This window comes from Pan troglodytes, chromosome 5 (assembly GCF_028858775.2).
Source record: "Pan troglodytes isolate AG18354 chromosome 5, NHGRI_mPanTro3-v2.0_pri, whole genome shotgun sequence".
Lineage (NCBI taxonomy): Eukaryota > Metazoa > Chordata > Mammalia > Primates > Hominidae > Pan > Pan troglodytes.
In genome coordinates, this window is record NC_072403.2 from 179336779 (window position 1) to 179363314 (window position 26536).

At 47.1% G+C, this 26536-nt stretch overlaps 1 long non-coding RNA gene across 2 annotated transcripts; it reads left to right on the forward strand.

Annotated features, from left to right (window-relative positions):
* The first annotated feature begins 6991 nt into the window (after window positions 1-6991).
* Window positions 6992-26367, forward strand: LOC107975397 (uncharacterized). 2 transcript variants are annotated; one of them, XR_008548736.2, is made up of 5 exons: window positions 6992-7116; window positions 10559-10656; window positions 11179-11260; window positions 12385-12605; window positions 13038-13188. It is a non-coding gene; the product is annotated as an uncharacterized LOC107975397 (long non-coding RNA). The 2 variants fall into 2 exon arrangements; XR_010158255.1 differs by lacking the exons at window positions 12385-12605; window positions 13038-13188 and adding an exon at window positions 23454-26367.
* Window positions 26368-26536: the final 169 nt, after the last annotated feature.

Consider the following 26536-nt stretch of genomic DNA (forward strand, 5'->3'; position numbering starts at 1 on the left):
CCAGGCTGGTCTTGAGCTCCTGACCTCATGATCCGCCCGCCTAGGCGTCCCAAAGTGCTAGGATTACAGGCCTGAGCCACCAGGCCTGGCCTATTTCTGTATTTTTAAGAAGAACATCTAATTTAAGAAGAACAAAATTTTTAAGGAAAACTATACTTCTATAAAGGAATTTTCTAGAAAGAACTCTATCAGGTAAGCTAAGCCCCCACCTGCCCTCTGGGCTGCCTGTTCTTGTGGTTGAGCTGCTTCCCCAGGCGGCCCTCCAGAACTCCCACCGCGGTGGTTGTAAAGAAACTGTGAACCGGAGCGCTCAGGCACCAGACACTGCCACCTGAGACAACGGCAGTGGCAGGGAAGCCGTTTCCACCACCCTGGCTAACTCTCATCCCCTCTGGCCCCGCAAGCCTAATCAGGCTGCAATCCAGTGTGAGTCCCGGCTTGCCACCAGTCATTTAGGCCCCGGCTCACGTCCCCCCCGTGGCTGGCAACTCCTTTTCTCCTGACCGGTTTATGATGAGCTGTAAAGAAGCACACAGTGGGATTGGGCCCTGGGATGAACCCTGGCAGACAGCTGGCTACCTGGCAATCCTGCCTTCAAAAAGTATTTCCTGAATTCTGCACATTAGACACGGGAAGACGTGTGACAAATGCCAGCCAGGGCCCTTTCCCTTGGCCTAAACGCCATGACTCAGGGCCAGCCTGCATAGCAGGGAGTGTGCCTGGGCATGGTGTCCCAGATGGTCAGCCACCCTCCCTTGGGCAGGTAACTACACACCTACGTGTCCCACTCAGTGCTGCCCCTCTGCAGTGGTGCCACCTGGCAGGGCCCGAAGGCCCAGACGGTGTGGGAAGAAACAGGTTGGCTTACGCTGGCACAGCCGAGGAGAAAATCAAGCTGATGATGTGTTTTGAGAACTGGAGAGGATTATGGAGAGGACTACAAGGTGAGTAAGAGTTCTGTGCTTACAGTGTGATACCACCAGGGGTCAGGGGTTGGTGGGCTGTGTGCGCTGTGTCCGGCATTCCCAAGGTAAGGACCCACGGACCTCTGTAGCAAGATCTCCCAATGTTCTCAAGCAGCCATGATTTGGCAATGCACCCACCTGTGGCAACCGCCCTCAGAGTCCCAGACTGTGGGTCTGCACTCCAGACACGGGACCAGGGCCCTTCTCAGGAAAATGGGCTGTGTGTGGGCACTAAAGGCAAGACTCTGTTTTTCCAAGGAATCCCCAATATCCTGTGTTTTTCTTACCCAGTGTGTTCAGTTAATGAATGATATTGAGCTGTGTATTTCCAGTGGCCCAAAAGCCATGATCAGTATCTACTCAAGTGGGCAACATGAGCTCTGTGTGGACAAACCTAATGAAAAGGGCTTAGCGGAGAGGATGGGCATGCCTGGCCTTCGCTTTCTAGTCCTCCTCTCCTCTGTCCCCCATCCCTCCCCAGCCTGGATGTTCAGAATTTGTTTCTAAACCACTTTTCCCCACTGCCTTCACACTGTGTCTCTTATTTTGTAGGAACTGAGTATCTTGACTTATCTGCTCATCAGCTATTAGTTAACACCAACTGCATGTCATGCACTGGGCCAGACAGTCTCTAGAAGCTCACGCAACTGTTATCCTTGTGATCTATGAAGAAAAATATCACATAAAGTTAAAAAAAAATAAATACGTAGAAGAAAGATTCCATGCTGCAGTAGAGGGTCTGTAAGTGCTCCCGTGCCCATGGGGTTCTGGTAAAATCTGCCCCATCCCTAGTGTTTTGAAGATGGAACAAGGCTTGTTCTGCGGGACTGCCCCAGGCCCAGAAGTCAGCAGAAGCCAGAGAGCATTTTGCCCTGGGTTTTGCACTTCGTTTGCATTCAGCAAATATTTGTTGGATTTTAGTAGAATGTACAGAGTCTGCCAAAATAAGAGAAGTATGAAACTTCCGAGAGGAGATTTAACATGCCGTGAGCCCCTGACTCTAGAAAGTGTTTACTGAAATGCCCTCATGTCAGGAAGACTCAATTTATCTTTCATATGTCTACAGATTTCTTTCCTTTTACCATCTGTGAGCCCTGAAAATCTGAGACAGGTCTCAGTTAACTTAGAAAGCTTATTTTGCCCAGGTTGAGGAATCACCCGTGACACAGCCTCAGGAGGTACTGACGACATGTGCCCAAGGTGGCCGGGGCACAGCTTAGTTTTCTACATTTTAGGGAGATGTGAGACATCAATCAATATATGCAAGAAGTACATTGGTTCAGTCTGGAAAGGGGGGACAACTTGAAGCTTCTCAGGAGAGAGATAAGTTTGTACCCCTTTTTGTTACCGACACAGTAAGTTCAAGTTAAGGGCTTGTTGATGGGCATTTCCAGTATCAACCTTGATCCAATCAGGTACCTGATTCAATATTGCTGTATTTCCTTAACAATGAAGCATGCGTTTTTTCCCCTAATTTCATTCATAAGGAAAAAGTGCCTCAATTCTCTGACAGTTCCAAAGCACAATTCCTAGTAAAAGAGGCAGATCGTGATCTGTTTGAGTTGTATATCCCCCCAGGCTAATTCACCTGGCGTAGGAGGTGCTCAGAGGCCACCAACATTGCCACAAGGTCCATCTTTGTGGATGGGGTAGGAACAGTGTGCAGAACAAGGGGGCATTGTCTTGGACCCACCGCAAGGACACCCTCTGCAAATGGACTTGGTGAAAATTCCACCCTGGGCCCTGTGGCTATTCTCCTTTCTGTGTGAGGCCAGCAGGGATCAGCTTCCTTCTGTGAAAGGAAAATAAAATCTCGGGAACCCATTCACTATGCCAAAAGGAAAAGTTAAGGCTGGAAGCTGAGTCATGCAAGAAACTGCCTTTCCTTTTGTTCCTAAGCAGATAGCCTCACATAGAAGGCCAGGTGTCTCCACAGGCAGCTGCTCTGTGGTCACCTTATCTTAGATAAGTGCCAACTTACTGAGCATGACATGAATACATAACTGAGTGTTCCCCCTTCCCCTCTTTTTCACACACAACACGTGGATTCAGTAAGTCTAATCAAAGACTCACAAGAATGTGACCCTATGCTCCCTCTTTCCCTTCCTGCTCACTTTTCCTCTTTAAATATTGAAGGCCCAAAATGCTCTTAGAAAAAGCACAGATCTGGGAAATGCGGTGACTCATGCCTGTAATCCCAGCACTTTGGAAGGCCGAGGCGGGCGGATCACCTGAGATCGGGAGTTCGAGACCAGTCTCACCAACATGGAGAAACTCTGTCTCTACTAAAATACAAAATTAGCTGGGCGTGGTGGCGCATGCCTGTAATCCCAGCTACTCGGGAGGCTGAGGCAGGAGAATTACTTGAATCCGGGAGGAGGAGGACGCGGTGAGCTGAGATTGTGCCATTGCACTCCAGCCTGGGCAAAAAGAGCAAAACTCCATCTCGAAAAAGAAAAAGAGAAAAAGAAAAAGCACAGATCACAGATGTTCCTGTGGTTTTGTGTTCCCTTTTCCCAGGCACATCCTCAAACTTGACAGAATAAACCTCTACATTGATTGGGACCAGCCTCAGACACTTTTTGGTTTAGACTTCCTAAGAAATGGTACTGTTGGATCTCTGTGGAGTCATAGTTTGTTACACCAGTTCTTTCTTTCTTTGTTATTCACATACAGTGAGAGAGATGACTGAGTCCAGTTTGTTTGATATTTTTGAACTCTGAAATCATAATGTCAACTTCCTTACAGTATAACTTTGACAAAGAGCAAATGTACATTATAAAAAAAGTTTTTCTTGTAATTGTGAGTTCTCAATCATGGGCCCATACTCAATATTCCCATCAAATACAACCCGCTCACACAGCCTGTTATCCTAGGCGTTAACTTTCATCTGAAGCCTCATTTTTGTCTCTTATCTGAAGCCAACTGCATTCCCATTGTCCTGGGGTCCTGTTGGCAGCCACTTCTCCTCCCATAACAATAAGATGCTGTGCAAATTGTGTCCTTTTGCTTTGCTCCCCTCATCACTGGTGGACTTGAGATTGTCAGCTGAAATTAAGACTGTTGAGGCAGAAATAATTTTATCAAAGTTTACTGAAAGCCAAATGTGAGGTTGGACTTGGGAAGACATACCCACGGAGTTGAGAGCATTCTGGAGTCTGTCACAAGGCCAAAGGTTTTTGTAGGAGAGTTTAAATGAGTAGTCTTCTTTCTTTTGGAGGATGCAACTCAGAGGTCACAATCATTACTACAGATTACGACCTGCAGGCTAACAATGTCCACATGAAAACAAATCAGTAAAACTTCATGCTTCAGCTCATCTTAAAATCACAGTGCCCTCTCCAGCGTCAGCAGGTGATACATTGGTCTATACTATACAACAATCATTTGAGGAACTTATGATAAGACAGGGTGCTGTCCCCCGCGAGCTCTGGCCAGGTTTCAGCCAGCAAAGGGACCCACAAAGGGAGCCACTCCAGCTGACCTAGACTGAGCGGCCTCGGGGCTCTTTGACTCTCTAAGGACTGAGATATTCATAATTCTTTTTAAATTATCCATGGAAACAGCAGGACAAAAAATGCACAGGGCCTCCTAGTGCCTGGGTGAATGTGCTCAGCCCTCTTTGAAGAGAAACCTCAAGGATACGAAATTGAAGGCTTTGAAAGACAGGGTTCTATTGAGATGAAGGGTGCCTATTCCTTAACAGCAAGTAATTCATATGCTATTGAAATGAATTTAGCATTTTCCCTTGAAAGCACACAGCATTTTCCCTCTCGTTAACAAATGTGCACCTCTTTCCCCTCCCCCAGCCTCTACAAAGGATTTGAAGGCACCACCTGAGATCAGGGGGCACCTGCAGGGCGTAGGAGCCGCTCTCAAGGCGGGTGGCCAGCTTTGCTGATCCTGAGACCTCATCCTCGGCTTTTGAGTATCTAATGTACAGTTACATCTGTACCTTGAAACATGAGATTGGGTTTTGAAGTCTCAAACTAATACACATCAATCAAAGGCCAGTGACGGGAACTGAAGAGGAAGTAAGGGCACTGGAATTCTCTCAAAGCAAATACCTTCCTGCGCTCATGGACTTCCTTAAGAACATCGCTTATTACACAATCTCACAGTGAATTGTGGATTGCCTGGTAATGTTTTCTAGGTATTTCATGCAGTCTTGTTTTCCCAGCTGGACTCCACTGAAATTCAGACTAAATTCAACTAACCATCATATGTCAGGCAGTCCTAATCTCTTTCACACATGCCTACTTTTTTTATTCTCCAAGGATAAGGATCTGGCATCTTTGTTGATTTTTCTGTTGCACTGCTCTGCTTGATTTCAAATATACACATAATTTTCGGTGGAAAATTCCATGAGTATTGCACCCTTCGTTTACGGTCATACTCAACTGAATCAAAGAAAGAATATATTTTCTTATTCCTAGTAGCCCATTCTCACTCACATAGAACAAAATATAAGCAATGGGTTAAAAATCTAAACAGAGAGACTGATTTAAGTAATAATAAAACTCTCTTCTCCCGCACAGCTGGCTCTGTGTAAATTACTTTTTCTCTATTGCAATTCCCCTGTCTTGATAAATCAGCTCTGTCTAGGCAGTGGGCAAGGTGAACCCCTTGGGCAGTTACAAATGTGTGGGCTCATCCGAGATTGCCCTTGTGGCTGCCTGCCCATGGTTCAGTAGCCCCCTCTCCAGCGATGGATCCAGAGGCCAGATCAAGCGGCCACGTAGTTCTCTCGGACTAGGGGCTAATTGTGGTATTCTCTCTGCTGGTGGGGCGCTGCTGACGCAATATGCATGGATTTAATTGCAATAGAATTATAGTCCTGGGGAGACATCTCTTAACTGTAACTCTATCACAGGGTGTCTGTCTGTAGCCCCATGGTGGGGTATATGTCTGTAACCCCATTGCAGGATGTCTGGGTTGGTGAGTATCCTAGGCATTGCCAATGCCTCCTTCCTTCTGCTGACTGGTTCTGTACCCTCTGGTGGGGTGTCTGTAGCCCCACTGAGGGATGTTGGCTTGTAGCTCCACCATGGGGTGTCTGTGTCTGTAACTCAATTCGGGGTGTCTGTCTCAGTTTGGCTCCTGGGGGTCTCCGCTGGCTCTTTCTTTTATATTTATTTTTTGAGACAGAGTCTCCCTCTGTCACCCAGGCTGGAGTGCAGTGGCACCATCTTGGCTCACTGCAACCTCTGCCTCCTGAGTTGGGATCAAGTGATTCTGCTGCCTCAGCCTCCTGAGTAGCTGGCACTACAGGTGGGCACCAGCATGCCCAGCTAATTTTTGCATTTTTTGTAGAGATGGGATTTTACCACACTGGCCAGGCTGGTCTCGAACTTCTGTCCTCAAGTGATCCTCCTGCCTTGGCCTCTTAAAGTGCTGGGATTACAGGCGCGAGCCACTGCGCCCAGCCTCAGTTGGCTCTTTCTAACTAGTAGAAAGAGTCTTGGTTTGGGAGACTTCTCCTCAATCAGGAAGATTTCGAGGAGATTTCTCAGATGGAGAATAGAAGGACAGTTTGGAAGGGACACTCTTGGAGTTCTTGGTTAGGGATCTGATTTGGAAGACGCTGTGTTCATCTTGTCTTTATGTGTGTTTGTATATGTGGAGGGGATCTCAGAGGGAATTGCTGATGGACGTTCAGCAGGCCTAACTCAGAGAACCCTCCTTATTTGTCTGGTCACATTCGGTGAGCCCTGAAAAATGCTCAGCAGGCCTGTCTCGGGGTGACTATGTGCTCTTCGCCTTGCCCAGAGACCCCATTGTGAATTACCCTTTGGAGGTCATCCCGCCCCACCTGGGGTGGATCAAAGACAACAGAGACCAACGGGAGAAAGTTTGGGCTTTGCCAGGCTGATAGTGGGTGCTGAATGAGGTGATTCATGTCTGTTTTGTTATGTGTATTTCGCTGGGATGGAAAATGTTAATTGGGTTCCCCAGGCAGCCTGTTGGGCAGCATCTTGCAAATTAAGAATCTTGTCTGTGGTTCCATAACACAGAAAGGGGTGATTTTCTCTTGTAAAGTGATTTGAACCCCACAGCCATGGCACTAGCGAGCAGGGTCATCAGAGCTGCTCCATTCTTCTGGAAGCTGCAGAGAAAGGGAGCCCAGAAACCTGGTATGCTGGCAAAAAGGGTAAGAAATTCTTACCAGCCAAGTTTCTGGTCTCTCTCTCTTCCTCTGTCTGTGTAAATGGTAATCATCACTATTTGTCCTTCTGCAAGGGTTTGATTAATAGACAAGGGATTTGTGAGACTACTCAGGTTATAGCAAATCTGGTGTACTTTGTGCTGAGAATTTGTCTTTCTGTGTTCTGTAATGGACAGAGGGATAGCACAGGCTAGAATGTGGGTTTAGGACCCCATAACCTGCATTACAAGCCAGCCCAGCAGACTGGTCAGTTACAAATTTTGCTGTGGGTTCCTGAAACCAATACCAGATGAAATATCTCTGTCTTGTTTTGTGTCCTTAAGAGCTTAACCTTGTGACCATGTGTAGACACTTTCTCTTGGATTCCGCCATCTAGAGGATAGGAATTTTAGAGTTCATGTCATAGCCCTAAAAATTTTCTTGACCAGTTAAAAGCCTTGGCAAGCTTGAAATTGGCTTCTCTAGGACCCTTCTGGGAAAAGCAATAAAAACTGCTCAATGCCATAACACAGTAGCTAAGGCTTTGCCTTTTGATGATGGTGGCCTGGGTTCAATTCTTGGTTTCTGGAATTATTCCTTTCTGATTTGTTAGTTGTGTAACTTTGCCATTTATTGAGTTGTTTCCCGCCCCCCCCGACCCAGGGAGTTTCTGATTTCTTCTCTTGGATTTTCCTTTCTCTGAACTACCTTGGGAAGATTCTAAATCTTGTAAAAAAGAAACTGCTTACCATGTCTTTGAAGCACCTGGGAGGTCACCTTTGGTAAAGTTCAAAAGCCAGAAATATTGGCCGCCTGGCTAAAGTTAGGTAATAAGAAATTTAAAAGGACTTTTTTTAAGAGTGCTCTGATTAAAAGTCAGCTTGATTAAAAGTGGATAAACAAGCTATAGGTATATTTAAAAGGCATTTATGTTGTTCCCTTCTTGGATCTTGTTTTTCTGGAAAAAAGGTTTTTTTCTTCTCGTCGACTTAATTATTTTTCTCAATTTTTTTGTCTTGCTAATCTTAATGCATACGTGAGAGGTCCTCTTCTGGTAGCCTGGTACTCCTTGAAAAAAACAGGAGGCACCATAGACCCTGTTTTGGAAAAAAGCTCTGTTTTCCTCATGAAACCCTAGGAACTAAAAGCGGATAGATCCCTCTCAAAATCAAAAGCTCTGCTCTGTTTTGCATTGTGTTATCTGACAGTTTTGAGTTCTTGGGGTTTTAAGAAATTACTTCACATTACGAGAGAGCTTGGGTGTGTAATAACAAGGTAGGAAATACTTTAGGGGATGGCTAGCAGTAGTTACGGAGGGATACTTGACTGCACACTTGGATCAGAGAAGCAAATGCTCGTGGACACCTGGAAGACATGGAAACGTCCCCACCCTCAGCTGAGAGATGAAGCTCCCGTGGGGGATGGGCTGATTGGCTTTGGGTGGCCTTGCCATGAAATGCGCGTAGAAGCATTGCACTGTCTCTTCTCCTGTAGGATTTTCCTCCTTTTGAGGATTCAGGATCCAGTATAAAATGGCACCCTTAACTTTGGGGATCTGTCTTTGCCTTCACCTGTTCCTGCTTATTTGGCCCAAGAATTGCACGCTTTCCTGACTCTGTTCCTTCAAGGGCTCCACCCTGAAGTCAGTAATCCAATTAAGAAAACTGGCAAATGAAAAATGTTACAAGTGCTAAATCTTCTGTATTTCTGTCTGCGTATTTATATGTGTTGGGTGTGTGATGTTTGTATATAAAAGAGCTCTGATAATTGGCTTAGAAAAATAAGCATGTAAATGAAATATTTTGACAGAAAAAATCTTTAATGCCTTTTTGTTCAAATGGCTTTAGTAATCTTTTGGAAATAAAGACAGTTTTAAAGATTACTGGTAAAATAACATGTCTTGAAAATGTAGGTATTTGGTCTAAATTAAGGTCAGATATCAGATTTGCTAAATGCTTTAAGGTCAAACTGTTTCCTTTGGAAAAATTGTTCAGTTTACCTGCTTTGGAGGATTAGATGACAGAGGAGGCCTGGGGAGCTGTGGAGAGCCATGCCCCTGGCCATGCTGAAAAGACTCAGACCTCATTTTCTCTTCTGTCTGATGTCCTGGGCTCCACCCAGTACGTAATTAAAATCACTTACTCATCAGGGTTTTCACTAAAAACAAAAGCTGCTAAGAATTAACAATGTAACATTGAGACCACTGGAGAAACAGCTTTACATACATGGTGTGTAGGGAATGTGTTTTTGATAAAAGATTATAAGAAGGCATGGGAATATGGCTTCTGTTAAAGGGAATGTAATTTTGTCTAGTTCAGAGGGTTTTAAAGATTGTGTTAACCTAAAAGAGTAATGGGATAAAACCGAAGGCTTACTCAAAGTGAAAAGGGTTTGTAAAGGGTTGATTTGTAAAAAAAAAAAAAAAAAAAAAATTCTGTGGGTATAAACAAATTGGCTAAGATTTGAAAGAAATTATTTAGCTTTTCTCCATAAGTTAAAACACTAAAACCATACTGATACAGGGCCAGCGTCTGGGCCCATGTGTCCGAATAATAGGGTTTGCTTAGAAAATTGATCTGCTGTTTGATGGAAAATTGCAAAGGGTTCTAAAAAGTTCATGAAAATCTTACCTTATGGTCAAACTAATTAAAACTGGACAGATATATAAAATTTTATTTAAAAACTAGCTTTAGCATTAAAGATGCACTAATGCAAACATGAAATTTGGTTTTCTCTTTTGAAGACGATTTTTATGTAATATTAAAGGATAATGAAAGGGTTTTCTTTCCTCTTTTAGGTAAGTGGCAGGGAAAAGGGAGGAGAGAGAAAAGACAGACTCAGTTGGCCTCATGCTATCTTTACTGGGTCTTGTTGGAAAGCTAAGTCTCCTCTATCAGAGTAAAGATTTTTCCTTTTTAAAATTTTTGGAGCTATCATTTTGGCCAAATGGATGACTTATGGTGACCTGGGATGCTATTTTGTGATATCCAGTGTTTTAAACCTTTGATATTTGACAAACGTTCCAAAATCAAATTATAAATTATGTCTCTTTTTAACCTTTTAGATATTAGGTTCTTTAAAGTCCAAAAATGACATTTGGCTTATTTGGTATAAAAATCATACAGAAAGCATTGTCAAATATGACATGGTGTTTGGCTTTCTTTGGGCTATATTTGTGCAAATATGTTATTGACACATATTTCAAAATTATGTAAAACACCTATAATCTAATATGACTTAGTATATGTTATCAGTAATAATTATAATTATTATGTTAAATGACTGTGTGCCACAGAGGTAACGAATTTCCTTGCCAATTGTGTCTTTACTGTGGCTGCCCTAAAATGTTTTGTCATCCACAGGCAATTGTTGTCTCATTTTGGTCCTCCTTTTTTCTTTTTTTTTTTTTTTGGAGATGGAGTTTCACTCTTATACTCTTGTCGCCCAGGCTGGAGTGCAATGACACGATCTTGGCTGACTGCAACCTCTGCCTCCCGGGTTCAAGCGATTCTCCTGCCTCAGCCTCCTGAGCAGCTGGGATTACAGGTGGGTGCCACCACGCTTGGCTAATTTTTGTATTATTAGTAGAGACGGGGGTTTCACCATGGTGGCTAGGCTGGTCTCGAACTCCTCACCTCAGGTGATCCACTCACCTCGGTCCCCCAAAGTGCTGGGATTACAGGTGTGAGCCACTGTGCCCGGCCAGTCCTCTTTAAAGGATGGTTTTGTAATCAGCTATAAAATGTAACAGGGGCTCTTCAATGCAGATTTCTGATTAATAACCTGGAGATTGTGACATTAGAATAGAGAAAAAAACTTTCAAATAGAAGAGTGAATAGTGTTTGGTTGTCTTTGGACTGTATCTGTATAGATATGTTATTAGTATGTGTTTCAAAATTATGGGAAAGTTCTATAATTCTGATATAATTTAGTGTGTTAATAATTATAATTTTTATACAAAATTGTTGTATGCCACAGAAGTAAACAAAATTCCTAGTCAATTGTAGCTTTAGTAGTGGCTATCTTAAGACTTCTATCATACACAGACATTTCGTCTTGCTTTGGCAGTTTATAATCAGATGTAAGTCTCTTGGGGAATCTGACCTCATACCTCATCTATGCAGTTCCTGTACAAGGTTCCTGACCTGTGGTAAGTAATGAATGTCACTTAGATAACCCCAAGTTACCTTTGGGCCTCAAGAGGAGAGGAATTTACCCAACTCATAGTTATTTGAGGGTACAAACCGATAGCTGGGCTCGGCTTTTAAAAAGTCATATGTGGGATTCCTCATGGAACAGAATTCCATCAAAGCCCATTAAAAAGAGCCTAAGTGAAAAATAATTATTCTTGCTGCAAATGATCAGGCCAAGTACAAGAAGACTAAAGTTGATTTTGTAAACGAATCCGTTCTATCATGATTTGCTTTTAATAAAAATGGGGACTGAAGAGAGAAAAATTATATTTCAAAAGAAAGCTATAGTACACCTGTTGTTAGCTGTTATTGAGTTTTTTTCTGCAGTTTGGATTAAATCCTAAATTCTTTGTGGGTTAGAAGTCCCCAAACTCATGCTTTCTAATCATTGCTTTTAAAACTGGGAATTGTACTGCTCATCCTAGGACTCATTATTTACCTTATGGTACACTGTTCAGTTAAATACTGTACTGAAAGTATAGATGAGGGTACTAATGCTTTTGCCATGCAAGGTTTGGAAGCCCAGCCAGACCTGCATGCGTCGCCCAGACAGCAGCAAATTGGTTCACTCCTCTCACCTTGGGGTTCACTCCTCTCACCTTGGGGTTCACTCCTCTCACCTTGGGGTTCACTCCCATTCCCACTACGCCCTCTGTCAGCAGGAAGACGCCAGAGCGATCCGCAGCCTTTTCCCATCTTCATAGGCTAACCTCAAGATTAAGGTGTTATAAAACACAAAGGGAGGGATTGAAACTACCTTTGCAAAATTATGACTGAGACAGTGAAAGAAATCTAACTTGATCGACTCCATCTTGCTTCTAACCTGCAAGCTGTCCTTGTCCATTCTTGGACTGAGGCTGAATTAACTTTGGGAGGAACTTAGTTTATAGTTTAAATCAAAGATGGTAACAGCCTTTTCCCAAAGCAGACCTCCTTCTTGCCTGAAGACTAAATTGCCTTTGTAGGGCTAACAATAACCACGAGATAAGAAATCATGGTTGAGGAGTCATGTAGCTGGAGGGTACAAGATTCTGACCCTCCCTAAACTGCTCCTAAGCTTAGTGCTTGAGCTATTTTGCAGACCCTGCGCTTGATAGATCAGCTGACACCACCCAGATGGATAAACTGGCTCATCTGACTTGTGGCCCCCACCCAGGATCTGCCTCGGTGAAAGAAGACAGCTTTGACTCCCTGTGATTTCATCCCTGACCAATCAGCGCTCCCAGCTCACTGGCTTCCCCCGCACCCACCAAGTTTCCCTTAAAAATTCTGCTCACCAAATGCTCAGGAACATTGATTTGGGTAATAATACAATTCCGGTCGCTTGCAAAATTGAAAAAAAATCTAAACAGTACAGCATGTTCTTTATATATTATCTGAAAGATAATTTTCAGAAAAAGGTAAAACAATGACTTGCACCAAGATATTAAAATACACAACTCTTAAAGATTTTATTTTACACATATGATAGACGGGAACTAGGCAGATGTTAGAAATAGTTTAAAGGAAAAGTGAAAACAATACAAATTTATATGGAGTAAAGGAATTTTGAAATGAATTGCAAATGGAAAGAAAACTTTTTTATTTATTTATTTTCAAATTTTTTACAGGAGAAAGAAGCCAGTAAAAATCACTACTAGACAGGGCAGAAGATAAATATAGATAGATAGATAGATAGATAGATAGATAGATAGATAGATCGATCGATCTATGTCTATATATTGTTATGCCTAGACCGTTTGTTCTCCAGAGAAGACCACCAGAGTCCAGAGTCAAAGCCAAGCGGCAAGAATCTTTACTACAAGTTCGAACCTGGTCCTTCCATTCCACCGCATACAAAAGGGCCCCGAACAATGCGAGTGTTTGCTTTTTTATAGCCTGAAAGTTACAGGGGAACAAAGGAATTCTTTTGGTTCCCACTCTTTCAGTAAAACTTTGAACGGCTGTCCTCTCATCTGTCCTCTTATCAGAGACTTTCCTGGTGGTGTTTGTACTGGGCTTGTTTGTTTTGAGCCCGGGGGAAGTTTAAGAGATATATGGTGATATGTGGTGGGATGGGAGGATGGGATGTGTTTGTACTGGGCTTGTTTGTTTTGAGCCCGGGGCTGAGGAATGTGCCTGGCTCTTTTCATTCCCCCCCTTTCTTTTCAGGTATTTTTTAGAGCCAATCTTGGGTCTTATAAGTCTGATTCTGTTTCAGCGTTTACAGGTTGGTATTGGGCTCTGAGGACTGTGAGTTGTACATGTTAAACTTTTTTTTAACGAACTGCAAAATTCTGGTAACAACACAAGGTCCTACGGTAAGCAGAAATAGTAGACTCAGCAGGGGTCCAAGGAAGGGGGCTAACAGAGAAAACATAGATGAGTTCCACCATTGGTCTGCAGCTGAAGCAAACTGCCGTGTTCTTACTTCTGTGCTTAACTTGCGTAACTGTTGGACTCGGTCTTCTACGAGTCCTGATTCATTTATGTAGAAACAACAGTCTTCCTTTAGAAACATACACGTTCCCCCTTTTTCAGCAGTGAGTAGGTCTAAGGCCCTCCGGTTCTGCAAGGTTACCTGTGCTAGGGACGTGAGCTGCCGCTGGAGGGAGGCAAGGGACTCAGCTGACTTCTCCATAGCAACGGCAAATTGTTGGTACAGCTTGTTACTTTTTATAAGGGTGTGACCTAGGGCTCCCCCAGCCAGTCCGGCCGCCATGAAGGATGCGGTGAGGGAGATTCCTGCAATGAGGGGGAGAAATATGTCTCGTGCAGGTCTTGGTCTAGGGTCTGGGTGAATAACAGCACTAGTCCAGTTACCGGTATACCTTAGGAACTCGCCGGCAGTAAGTAGAGTTAACTGGGGAACTAATGTGACAGGAAGACACAGTAGGTTGGTAACAGAGGGGCTTGATAGGTTTTTAGATAATGTTCCATTACACCAGAAGAATATGCCTGACGGAGCCCTTAAGGTGATGTTAGGGGGCGTTGCAGTGATGTTGCAGAGGCTGGAATTAGTTCCTGAGAAACAGTAGGGAAACTTCTCTTGACTGGGGTTTAGGTATAGTGGCACATTAGGGATGGGGCATATGAGAGGTTTTGGTGGTTGTTAGCTTGGGCAGAGGTGGATGATCCTTATGGCAGGGGGACAGCGGTTAGCGGTGGACGCCTTAGAGTGGCACATAGAAAGCAGCCAGACAGGCTGTGAAGTCCTGTAAGGTTGGCAAGTTCTAATCCTTCTTGCAATAATTTTAACCAGGAAAAAGGATGTAAATCTTGTGTCAGGCGGTTTTCTTGTCGCTGGATATTTCTATGGACCAGGGGCCGTACCTGCACTAGACCTCGCCACAGATAGAGGTGACTGCTAGGCCATGTGGAGGCGGAGGAGTAGTATACAGCCCTGTGTTGAGGCGTGGTCCAGCGGGAGTTCCAGGGGTCTCTAACTATCCATGTATATGAAAGGTCTCTATCTCGTCTGCGATGGAAGGGCCATCTGGGATCTATCTGTTCTTCTCCACCTCACCATTGGTATTTATGGATGTTACAATAGTTATAAGGGCAGCCGGCACTTTGGTGCCACCAATAGTGCTTACAATTGTATTCAGTCTGATCATACTTGAAGCATATTATTGGTGCCACTGGTTTGGCTACTGGGAAATCGGTAAAATTTAGTAAAATTGGGCTATTGCACCCTGAGGAGGGGCAATCTGCACTGGCCACTAATTTCCTGGGCTTATGAGGTTGCCTAGGGTGGGTTTGGTTTTTATAAAGCCAGAATCTCCAGACAAAGGGATTAGGAGCTGGCTTTATGTTTTCCCCAGCGGCCACTAGGGCGACTAATGTTAGAGTTAGACTACTTAACTGCATGTTTGCAGTGAGTTATGCTGCCGGAGCAGGGTGAGTTTTAAGAGGTTGTTCTTAGCTCTGTCCACAGTCCACGTGTCCGGTGCTTCAGCCGCCGCCGCCGTGATTGGCCTCAGAAGGTCGGAGGTTGGGTCCACTGGCTTGACGTGGGTGTAGTGGATCTACGACGCAATGCCTTCTACTTTCAGGGCAGTGGGTGTGGTCAGGAGTACTTGGAGTGGTCCTTTCTACCTGGGCTCTAGGGTCTCTTGTCGGTGTCGCTTAACCAGGACCCAGTCTCCTGGCTGGTACGGATGGGGTGTCGGTGGGGGACTGGTCTCATATAGCTCTCTTAGCTTGGGCTAGATTTCTTGGTGAATTTTCTGTAAGGCTTGTAAGGAAAATAAGAATTCAGAGACATTTTCTGTTTCAGACTTAAGCAGGTCATCTTTTAAGCTAGGAACCAGGGGTGGAGGTCTGCCATACATGATTTCGTAAGGGGTGAGGCCTAGTTTGTAAGGGGTATTACGGGCCTGGAACAGAGCATAGGGGAGAAGGACTACCTAATTAGCGCCAGTCTTTATAGTCAATTTAGTTAAGGTCTCTTTTAAGGTCTGATTCATCTTTTCTACCTGTCCTGAACTCTGGGGCCTGTAAGCGCAATGTAGTTTCCAATTTGCCCTAAGGATGGAAGCCAAGTCCTGACTTACTTTAGCGACGAAAGCGGGCCTATTATCTGACGTTATCTGGATGGGGAAGCCATACTTGGGAAGGATATCTTCCAGAATTTTCTTTGCTACGACCTGAGCAGTTTCTCTTTTGGTTGGGAATGCTTCAGTCCACCCTGAAAAAGTATCTACAAAGACAAGTAAGTACCGGTACCCGTACTTTCCTGGCTTTATTTCAGTAAAATCTACTTCCCAGTAGATACCGGGCCTGGTTCCCCTGAGCCTTGTTCCTGCTGCAGCTTGAGATTGGGGGTATGCGTTGTTAAGCTGGCAGACTTTGCAACTTGTCACGATACTGCTGGCCGTCTTAGCTATATGTCTGATTTTGAGCTTGGAGCGTCTGATCAGGTCTATCATCCGCCGGGCCCCCAGGTGGGTGGTTCGGTGGATGTGTTCTAACACCTGTTGTCCTAATTTTTCTGGTAGGATGGTTTGGTCATTAGTATCAGTCCACCACCCATTCTGGATTTGTTTCAGGGGAAGTTTGTCAATCCACTGGAGATCTTGTTCTGAATATTCAGGGAAATATGGCAAGTCCCGGGGGCCTGGGTCAGGGAGCTGGAGTACAAGGAGTTGGCTGGGAGCCTTCGCCACATTCCTTGCAGTTTGGTCTGCCAGAAAGTTGCCTTGAGCAGTTGGAGTAGTTAGTTTCTGATGCCCTGGGCAATGTACAATGGCTAATTTTTCTGGCCTCCATAGGGCTGTTAGCAGGGCTAGGATCTCTTGCTTGTTTTTTATCTCTTTTCCTTCAGCCGTCAGTAACCCTCGCTCCCTGTAAATGGCCCCATGTATATGCGCCGTTGCAAAAGCATATCGGCTGTCTGTATATACTGTCAGCTTTTTCCCTGCCCCTAAGGTAAGAGCTTTGGTGAGCGCTATCAGTTTGGCCTTCTGGGCCGATGTCCCCGGGGGCAGGGGTTCCGCCCAGATTACCTCAGTCTCTGAAGTTACTGCCGCTCCAGCGTACCTCTGGCCTTGATGCATGAAGCTGCTCCCATCAGTGAACAGACGAGGTCGGCGTCAGGAAGTGGGCGGTCCTGCAGGTCTTCTCGAACTCTGTGCACCTGAGCTAGTATCTCGGTGCAGTCATGGAGTGGGGCGTCCAGGTCCGGGTTGGGCAGCAGCGAGGCAGGGTTTAAGGTCGTTGGGGGCAGGAAAATTATCCTGAGAGGATTTAGTAGTAGTCCTTGGTAGTGTGTGAGCCGGGCGTTACTCATCCATCGATTAGGTGGCTGTTTGAGTACACCTTCGATGGCATGTGGAGTAACGACCCGCAATTCTTGCCCTATGACAAGTTTATCAGCATCTTGCACCATCAGAGCCGTGACCGCAATCATTCGGAGACAAGGGGGCCACCCGGCAGCCACTGGGTCTAACTTCTTTGACAGGAACTAAGACCGAGTGCTGTGCTCCCGTATCGACCAAGAACTGGACTGGGGACCCCTCCACTTGCAAAGTTACCCTAGGTTCAGGGAGGGGGTCTGAACCCTGTCTTCCCTAGTATTCATCTTGAGTGACTAGTACGGGTGTAGACCTAGGGGGTCCCTGTCCTCGTTGTTTCTTTTTGGGGCAGTCTCTTACCCAGTGGCCAGCCCCCTTACAGTAGGCACATTGGACTTTGCTCAGATTATCATGCCAGGGTGGGGGCCGCCTAGGTTGGGTGTACTCTGGCTGTAGATGCTCTTTCTGTACCACTGCTGCCAGGACCTTGGTCATTTTTTCAGTGGCCTTAAATTGTTTTTCCTCTGGAGTATCTCTGTTATTGTAAACCCGCTGGGCTATCTGAAGGAGGTCCTGAATCCGCTTTCCCTCCAAGTCTTCTAATTTCTGGAGTTTTCTCTTAATATCTGGGGCTGCCTGATTTACGAAAGACATTACAACAGCTGCCTGACTTCCTGGAGCCTCTGGATCTATGGGGGTGTACTGTCTAAAAGCTTCCATTAATCTTTCTAAGTAGGTAGCTGGGCTCTCTGTCTTTCCCTGCAGAATAGAATATACTTTAGCCAAATTAGTGGGCTTGCGAGCAGCTGCCCGGAGACCTGCCATTAGAGTCTGGCGATAAAGGTGTAGCCGTCCCCTACCTTCTGCCGTGTTGTAGTCCCACGCCGGCCTGGTCAGAGGAAAGGTTGCGTTTATGAGGTCGGGGTTGGCAGTCGGTTGACCGTCGTCCCCCGGGACCAGCTTTCTAGCTTCTATCTGTATTCTCTCTCGCTCTTCCGTGGTGAACAAGGTTCGGAGGAGCTGCTGACAATCATCCCAAGTGGGCTGGTGGGTGAACATGACACTATCCAGTAAAGCCAGTAAATCTTTGGGGTTGTCTGAAAACCGAGCACTCTGAGTTTTCCAGTTACACAGATCACTGGTGGAGAATGGCCAGTACTGGAGCCTGGGGATTCCTGTGTCATCTGGGGGTCCTATTTCCCAAAGGGGTAAAGCCACCATGGAGTCAGGCGGCTGAGGGGGGCTAGTCCGCGAAGTGCGCCCTCACGTCCGCCCCACCGGCCCTTCAAAGTTACTTTCCCTTTCAGCGGGCCCGTGAGTGCCGGCCGCCTCCCGTCCGCCTGCTCCCTCCCGCAGCTCAGCCAGGGGGGCTGGGGCCTGGGGCCCGGAGGGGTACGGAGGGGGTTCTGTGAACAGTGGGTCCCCGCTGTCAGGTAGAACAGGATGGGGGGGGCAGTTGGTTGCTTGGATTTTAGTGGTCGAGCAACCAGTGCCTTACAGGGTTCAGAGGCTAATTGGAAAGGGGACAGCCAAGGAGGCGGGTTCTCAACAAGGTCCTGCCATATGAGGATATATGGGATTTGATCTAAGTGGCCCGCACGCCCAGGTAGGAAAATCTTGGACTTTACCCTAGTGATGACAGCAAGTCGGAAGGTCCCTTCGGGCGGCCACCCCACATCAAAGGAAGGCCATTCGGAGCGACACAGAGTAATTAGCTTTCCTTTCCTGATTTCTATACCAAGATCATGGCCCCTTGCTCTAACTTCTTTGAAATTACTCGTAAGGAGAGATAGAGGAGTGCTCTGGGTATTACCCATCCTGTAATAATTTGTAGTCTCTTCCTGTAAAGGAATGTGGGTTTGAATCCCTGTAAAGGAAATCTGATCTGACTTATTAATGATATCTAATCGCAGGCGCACTTTGGCAGCCCTGGTCAGAGTTAGCTGCCTGGATCGCGGTCGCGCTGGGGCAGCCCAGATCAGAGACAGCTGCTGCCCGCCAAACCGGGGCAGTTCAGATCGCAAGCGTGCACTGGAAGCCCGGGTCAGAGTTAGCTGCCTGGATCACAGTCGCGCTGGGGCAGCCCAGATCAGAGACAGCTGCTGCCCGCCAAACCAGGGCAGTTCAGATCGCAAGTGTGCACCAGAAGCCCGGGTCAGAGTTAGCTGCCTGGATCGCGGTCGCGCTGGGGCAGCCCAGATCAGGGACAGCTGCTGCCCGCCAAACCGGGGCAGTTCAGATCGCAAGCGCGCACCGGAAGCCTGGGTCAGAGTTAGCTGCCTGGATCACGATCGCGCTGGGGCAGCCCAGATCAGAGACGGCTGCTGCCCGCCAAACCGGGGCAGCTCAGATCAGAGACAGCTGCTGCCCGCCCAACCGGGGCAGCTCAGATCAGAGACAGCTGCTGCCCGCCAAACCGGGGCAGCTCAGATTGCAATATAGGTCAGATGAGAGCCAGGGGACGTCTCCCACCGGTCTCTGCTGGCCGTCCTATAGCACGTCCGCCAGGACTGTGCCAGCTCCAGTTTCAGACCTCGCGAGTCACAGATTCGGATTCAGAACAGACACAGACAGACAAACAGAGATGAGCCAGCTCACCTATCAGTAGATCGATCCTAGCAGATCTGTTGACCAGGGGTCTGGTGGGCTTGGGGAATCCCAGACGGGCCCCCAGATGTTATGCCCAGACCATTTGTTCCCCAAAGAAGACCACCAGAGTCCAGAGTCAAAGCCAAGCGGCAAGGATCTTTACTACAAGTTCGAACCTGGTCCCTCCATTCCACAGCATACAAGAGGGCCTTGAACAATGCGAGTGTTTGCTTTTTATAGCCTGAAAGTTACAGGGGAACAAAGGAATTCTTTTGGTTCCCGCTCTTTCAGTAAAACTTTGAACGGCTGTCCCCTTATCGGAGACTTTCCTGGTGGTGTTTGTACTGGGCTCAGGAAGTTTGAGAGATATATGGCGATATGTGGTGGGATGGGAGGATGGGATGTGTTTGTACTGGGCTTGTTTGTTTTGAGCCCGGGGCTGAGGAATGTGCCCGGCTCCTTTCAGGGGGGGTTGTAGAAGCCAAGGTTCTTGCTATGTAGATGAAGTCTCACAAGGGGCAGCTCTCAGAGCACTACACCACAGTCAGGTTGGAATCTGGCATCTTATTACCACTAAGAGTGGGTTTTGTCAGTCTAATGGTCTCTATTTTCATGTTAATATTGGTCAGTTGTTTCTAAACTTCAAAAGTGGCGGGGGAGGCATAACAAGGTGTGTCTGACTCCCCTTCCCATCATGGCCAGGAATTCAGTGTTTCAGATTTCTGTGGGGTCCCTTTGGCACAGATGGGGCTCCACTCAGACAGTTTAGAGGCTTAGATTTTACTTTTTGTTTCTAGCATCTTATTTTCCTGCCCTGGGCTGGGAGATCTCCCTTTGTCTGCCTTCTGCTTGCTGCTGGTTGACAGACACAGCACAGGTCTCTGATGGCATGGACACTGTTTTCTAAGATGGGGTCATCTAGTCTTTACACAAGGGATTACATTTAGCTACACTTCAAGTATCTTCCTTCCTCCCTCCCTTCCACCCTCATTTCCTGCCTTTATTAGATGAGGCTGTCAGGCTGCATTCTGAATACTTGTCAAGATCTTTTCTGTTATATTGCTAATGATGAGCAACTTTACAAATGCCTTTCAATGTAAATCCATCCCAGCTAATGAGGAAGATCTCACCCATCTGTTCTCCGGGCACATTTTCAGCCTCAGAAGGGAGGCCAAAAATACCACTCTAAAAACTGCAACGAGACCCAGAAGCCTGTTGGAATCAGGTTTCTTTGGAAGCAGTGAGCTTCAGGCATATGTACTATGCAGGCAGGGTACCCAAGGCTCAGCTCACAGGGAGGGCAAACCAGCACCCCTCCTCCGTCAACAGCCTCACACAAAGCAGGATGGTGCAGTACCCAAGGCTCAGCTCACAGGGAGGGCAAACCAGCACCCCTCCTCCGTCAACAGCCTCACACAAAGCAGGATGGTGCAGTACCCAAAGCTCAGCTCACAGAGAAGGCAGACCAGCACCCCTCCTCCGTCAGCAGCCCTGCACGCAAAGGATGGCATGGTACCCAAAGCTCAGCTCACAGAAAAGGGAGACCAGCACCGCTCCTCCGTCAACAGCCTCACACAAAGCAGGATGGTGCAGTACCCAAAGCTCAGCTCACAGAGAAGGCAGACCAGCACCCCTCCTCTGTCAGCGGTCCCACACAAAGCAGGATGGCGTTTTCTCCATTCCTCTGTGTTGTACAATTTTTTTTTGGTGTCCGCACAAACTGCCTTTACACTGGATTTCAGGAGACGTGGGAATTAAAATAATTAGCATATTGAAAAGCTTTCATTCAAATTTCAACTCAGTTGACTTTCACATTTACCTTTTAAATATGACTATTCCCTGATCAGATCATTGCAGGGGGTCACATTTTAGGCCTCTATGTTTTTCCTTGGTAGGTTGGCAAATGCACTGAGTTACATTTTATTTTTTTGTAGGAAGACATACAAGAGGACTTCAAAAAATTCATGGAAAATACATATTATAAAAAAATAGTGCATGGAAGGCTGGGCGCGGTGGCTCACGCCTGTAATCCCAGCACTTTGGGAGGCTGAGGCGGGCAGATCACGAGGTCAGGAAATCGAGGCCATCCTGGCTAACACGGTGAAACCCCTGTCTACTAAAAATACAAAAAAATTAGCCAGGCGTGGTGGCGGGTACCTGTAGTCCCAGCTACTCAGGAGGCTGAGGCAGGAGAATGGCGTGAACCCGGGAGGTGGAGCTTGCAGTGAGCTGAGATCGCACCACTGCACTCCAGCCTGGGCGACAGAGCGAGACTGTCTCCAAAAAAAAAAAAAAGTGCATGGATATCAACTTTTTTGCAGAAAAATAAATTCATACTAACTTGTTATAACACGTCTGAATAGGATCTAATTTGAAGTACTAAGAAGGATAAGACATCAGTTTGAAAAAAGCCTCTATCAGAGCAACACGAACTCTGCTAAAATGAAAGCAAGAAAAAGCATTAGATTTATGGTGAAGCTTGGGTGGAATAATGGTGACATCATTAATGCTTTATAAAAAGTTGATGGGGACAATTCCCCACAGAATTTAGTGGGTTACAAACGGACAACTCATTTTAAGAAGGTGTGGATTATGGAGGCAACACACTTCTCATTTGGGTTTGTCACTCTGGGCCAGGGCCCTGCCATCTTCTGCAGATAACTGCTCTCCTTTTGAGAGACAGCTCTTGGCCTGTTACTGGGCTTTGGTGGAAACTGAACATTGGACTATGGGTCAGCAAGTCACCATGCGACCTGAACTGCCCATCATGAACTGGGTGCTTTCTGACCCATCGCCATAAAGTGGGTCGTGCACAGCAGTGTTCCAGCATCAAATGGAAGTGGTATATACGTAATCGGGCTTAAGCAGGTCCTGAAGGCACAAGTAAGTTACACGAGGAAGTGGCTAAAATGCTTATGGTCTCCACTCCTGCCACCCTGCCTTCTCTCCCCCAGCCTGCACTGTTGGCCTCATGGGGAGTTCCCTGTGATCAGTTGACAGAGGAAGAGAAGGCTAGGGCCTGGTTCACAGATGGTTCTGCATGATATGCAGGCACCACCCAAAAGTGGACAGCTGCAGCACTACGGCCCCTCTCTAGGACATCCCTGAAAGATAGCAGTGAAATGAAATCTTCCCAGTGGGCAGAAAATTTCCGGGGTTCTTCTGATCCTACCCCACAGATGGCTCCTGGGAAAGGCTGATTAATCAGCTGGGTCTAGACTTCTTAAGTCTGAAATACGATGATTTTAAGTCAAGCATGGGATTAGAACAGTGGTTATCAGCCATGGAGGTAATTGCGCCCATCTCAGGTTCTTGGGAAGGGAAGGGAATCATTCATCCCTGACGGCTTCCTGGGCTGCCCCTGGGCAGAGGCTGAAAGAGCTTGCGTTCTCTGGGCCACATTGCTAAGATTAATAACATGTGTGGACACAGTGCAGGGCCTGAGGGATTTTTCACTTACTCCCCACCACTGACAGCCTCAGTTCTGTGTCTGAAGACCGTGTGCCACCCTCCCTGACTCTGAAGAGCCTTGCACCAGGTTCACAGGCTCCTGGAGACACTGAAGTCTGACCTGGTCGCCAAGCCACTCCCTGAAGGAGCAGAGTGAGCTCCAGCCCCATTGCCCATTAGCAAATCGAAGTGGGAAACAAAGACAGCTGCTGGGGACTTGGGCAAATGCCCTGTTTCTGTCCAGCGTAGCCTGGGTGATCACGCACAGTGGCGACTTTCTTTGCCTTAATCAGTCAGTGGAGCCATCGCTGACGTTCTTACCTTTTCTTTCTTGCAGGACGTTGACAAAGGAACGCACGCTGACACTCCCATATGAACAGCTGGCTGCTTCCCAGCATCCTACGGGAGAGCTACCGGCTTCTAGGCAACGCTGCGTGTGATCTGTGGGGGAGCCTGGCCACTCCTGGAGGTTCCAAGATCAAAGAAACGCATTCCGGATGCGACGGATTTGATCTTGGAAAGCTGCTTTGAAGATACGATAGCTATTCCCTATTGTTCACTTTAAGGCAAACAATGTATACATTTTTCTGTGTCAGGCTCCTCTGTGAAGTTAGTGAAACGGTAGCTTAGTTTGCTTCCATCTCCTGTTCCGCCCTGCTGGTTTTCGATTGTGCGTCACTGAATTGCCATCAGAAGTCCAGTCCCGACTGCGTGTGCGAGGCCAGGGAGGGAGGTGAGAGGCGGCCTCTCGGACACACTCTGCCATGGGCCGGAAGCAGGAGGCACCCTCTTCGTGATGATCTCTGAGAGCTAAGGAGACACTCCAGCACCACCCTTTCTCCTGGTGCCCTGTCCATAACTAAGTGTCCAGAAGTCTCCTCCACAGGCATTTCTCTGCTCATTATCCTAGCAATCCTGTGAAGGAGACGTGTTCTCCATTCTATAGGAGAGGACTCTGAGGTTCAGAAAACTCAAGTCAGAGAAAGCATGAGGTTGGACTTCGCTGCTTGGCCCGTGTCAGACTGTAGGCTGCTGCTGGAGCTGTGCGGCTTTGGGTGGGTGGCCTGGGCGCTATGTGTTCACCAAACGCACTTCCCTTCCATCCTGGGTGCAAGGCGACCTCCAATCCCAGCCTTTCCTGTTGGGCTAAGCAATGGAAACAAGCAGTGGGGCCGTGCGATCCATGCAGAATGGATCTAGAACCTTCTGAGGACTGGAAGCCCTCAGAGGTGGACAGGGTGGGGAGACACAGAGACGGCCCAGGAATGACCTTGTGGGAAGTCGCTTATCCACCAGGAACTCTGGTGCTGAACTTTTTCTAAGCGAAAGTTAACTTCTGTTGGATTAAGACCCTGAAGATTGGGCTTTAGCACCTGTTGTGTTAGCTGCACTCAGACAAACCAGGGCTCCTTACTCAGCCCTCGGGAGCCTTGGCATTCTCACCTCTAAAGCAGGAGGAGTCGTGATACCTGCCTTGAGGAATTTGAGCAAAGTTAAATGACCTGAGCTATTTGGGCGTTTCTTGACCAATGTCCGACCTTGGGAGGTGCTGGATGAATTTTTATTTCTCTACTTTAAGTCAGCCTTTCTACCTTGTTGCTCTTCTCAGCTGCCTTTCTCTGAGCCTCCTTCATCACTTTGTTCATTTCTGTGAGACAAAGATCATTACAACTGCCTTAATATTTCGGTGCAAGACGCGCCGTGACCTGACATTGCTCTACCCCGCCTCCTGCCACGATCATTCTTTTGTAGCAATATTCCGCCAGCTTCATTTCGTGCAGTGAGTGGAACAAGAGTCAGAACACCAGGGCGGCTGAGCCTGTCGATCAAGCCTCCACGTAATGACAGATGTACTTGAGTCCCACAGTCATAAGGAAGATGAAGTCTCTCTCTGGCTGGACCTGGACTGCAGTCACACTGTAAGAGCTCCTCCTTCTACACCTCTGCCAGTGGGCGTTCGGTCAGAGACAAGCTATGGCACCGGCTCCCGGACGCACGGGAGGACTCCTACCAGGGACAGAGTCCGCACAGGTGACCTGAGTGGCCGTGCACGGCCTTTGCTTCCGAGACGTGCCGGGAGCAGGTATCTCCGCAGGCCCAGGCGCCTCTGGCAGCCTTCAGAGCAGGGCCCTCTTCAACAAGGTGATAGCAGAAGGGAAGAAACGCAGAGGTCTGTCTCAGAGCTTAGAGTAACCCAGAAACTGGGTGCCCCCTTTCAAGGGAGATCCGCGGGGTTTCGCATCAGGAACCTGTTGAGGAACTTCCCGTCAGGCCCAGCAACACACCCAGGACCAAACCCCATCAGTGATGACTAAAAAATGTGTGTGGGGGCTGGGCACAGTGGTTCCTGCCTGTCAATCCGGCACTTTGGGAGGCCAAGGAGTGAGGCTCTCTTTAGCTCAGGAGTTGGAGACTGGCCTAGGCAGCATAGTGAGGACCTATTTCTACAAAATAGTAATAATAATAATAAAGCCAGATATAGTGTTGCAAGCCTGTAGTCCAAGCTACTTGGGAGGCTGAGGTCAGAGGATCTCTTGAGCCCAGGAGGTTGAGGCTGCAGTGAGCCATGATTGCACCACTGCATTCCAGCCTGTCTGACACAGGGAGACCCTGTGAAGGAAAGAAGAGAATGAGAGAGAGAAGAGAGAGCAAGAGAGAGAGAGAGAGAGAGAGAGAGAGAAAGACAGAGAGAGAGAGAGGAGAGAGAAAGAAAGCAGTTTTTCCTAAATTAAAATAAGTGTATGTGTACATATATGGATCTCACACACACACACACCCCCTTTTATTAATCGCTCGCTGTGCACCAGGCACTTGCTGTCTGGTTTACGTCACCCTCTTGGTACACACAACCATAAGCGTGTTTGAGGTGAAAACCTTAATCAGCCTCAGTGTCCGGTCCCAGGTCCCATAGCCAGTAGCCAGGGAAGCCACAGGCTGAAGCTGGGCCTGACCGCTAGGCCAATGGTAACCACCATGCCACCTGGCCCCCAAAGGGTCGTGTCCAGCTCTGGATAAACTTGTCCGGTTAGTTCAGGTTTCACGGCGCGGCATAGAGGACCCCGACGGTTCATCACTCATTGCTGTCTCCCCAGTTGGCTGTGGCCTGAAACTGCCTGAATTCAGTCAACACTGTTGCCCTCTTGCATCAGCCATTCAGGGGGTGGGTACCCATGGGAGGGCCTCAGCCAGGACAAAGGTCCACTTCTGTCTAATCGTGTAACTTTAAAATAAAGCTTTTGTGCAGGGACAGAGTAAACAAACTTTAAATGTGAATTTGCATGAATTGAACATTTACAAGTGTGACACTTTTACCTGGTGGCCCACTGGGACCAGGACGAAGCAGCTGGAGGGGCCCCAATGTGTGAATGAGAGAGGAATGTGTGGGCAGCCGTAGCGAGGCTGAGAGGTGAGCAGTCTGGG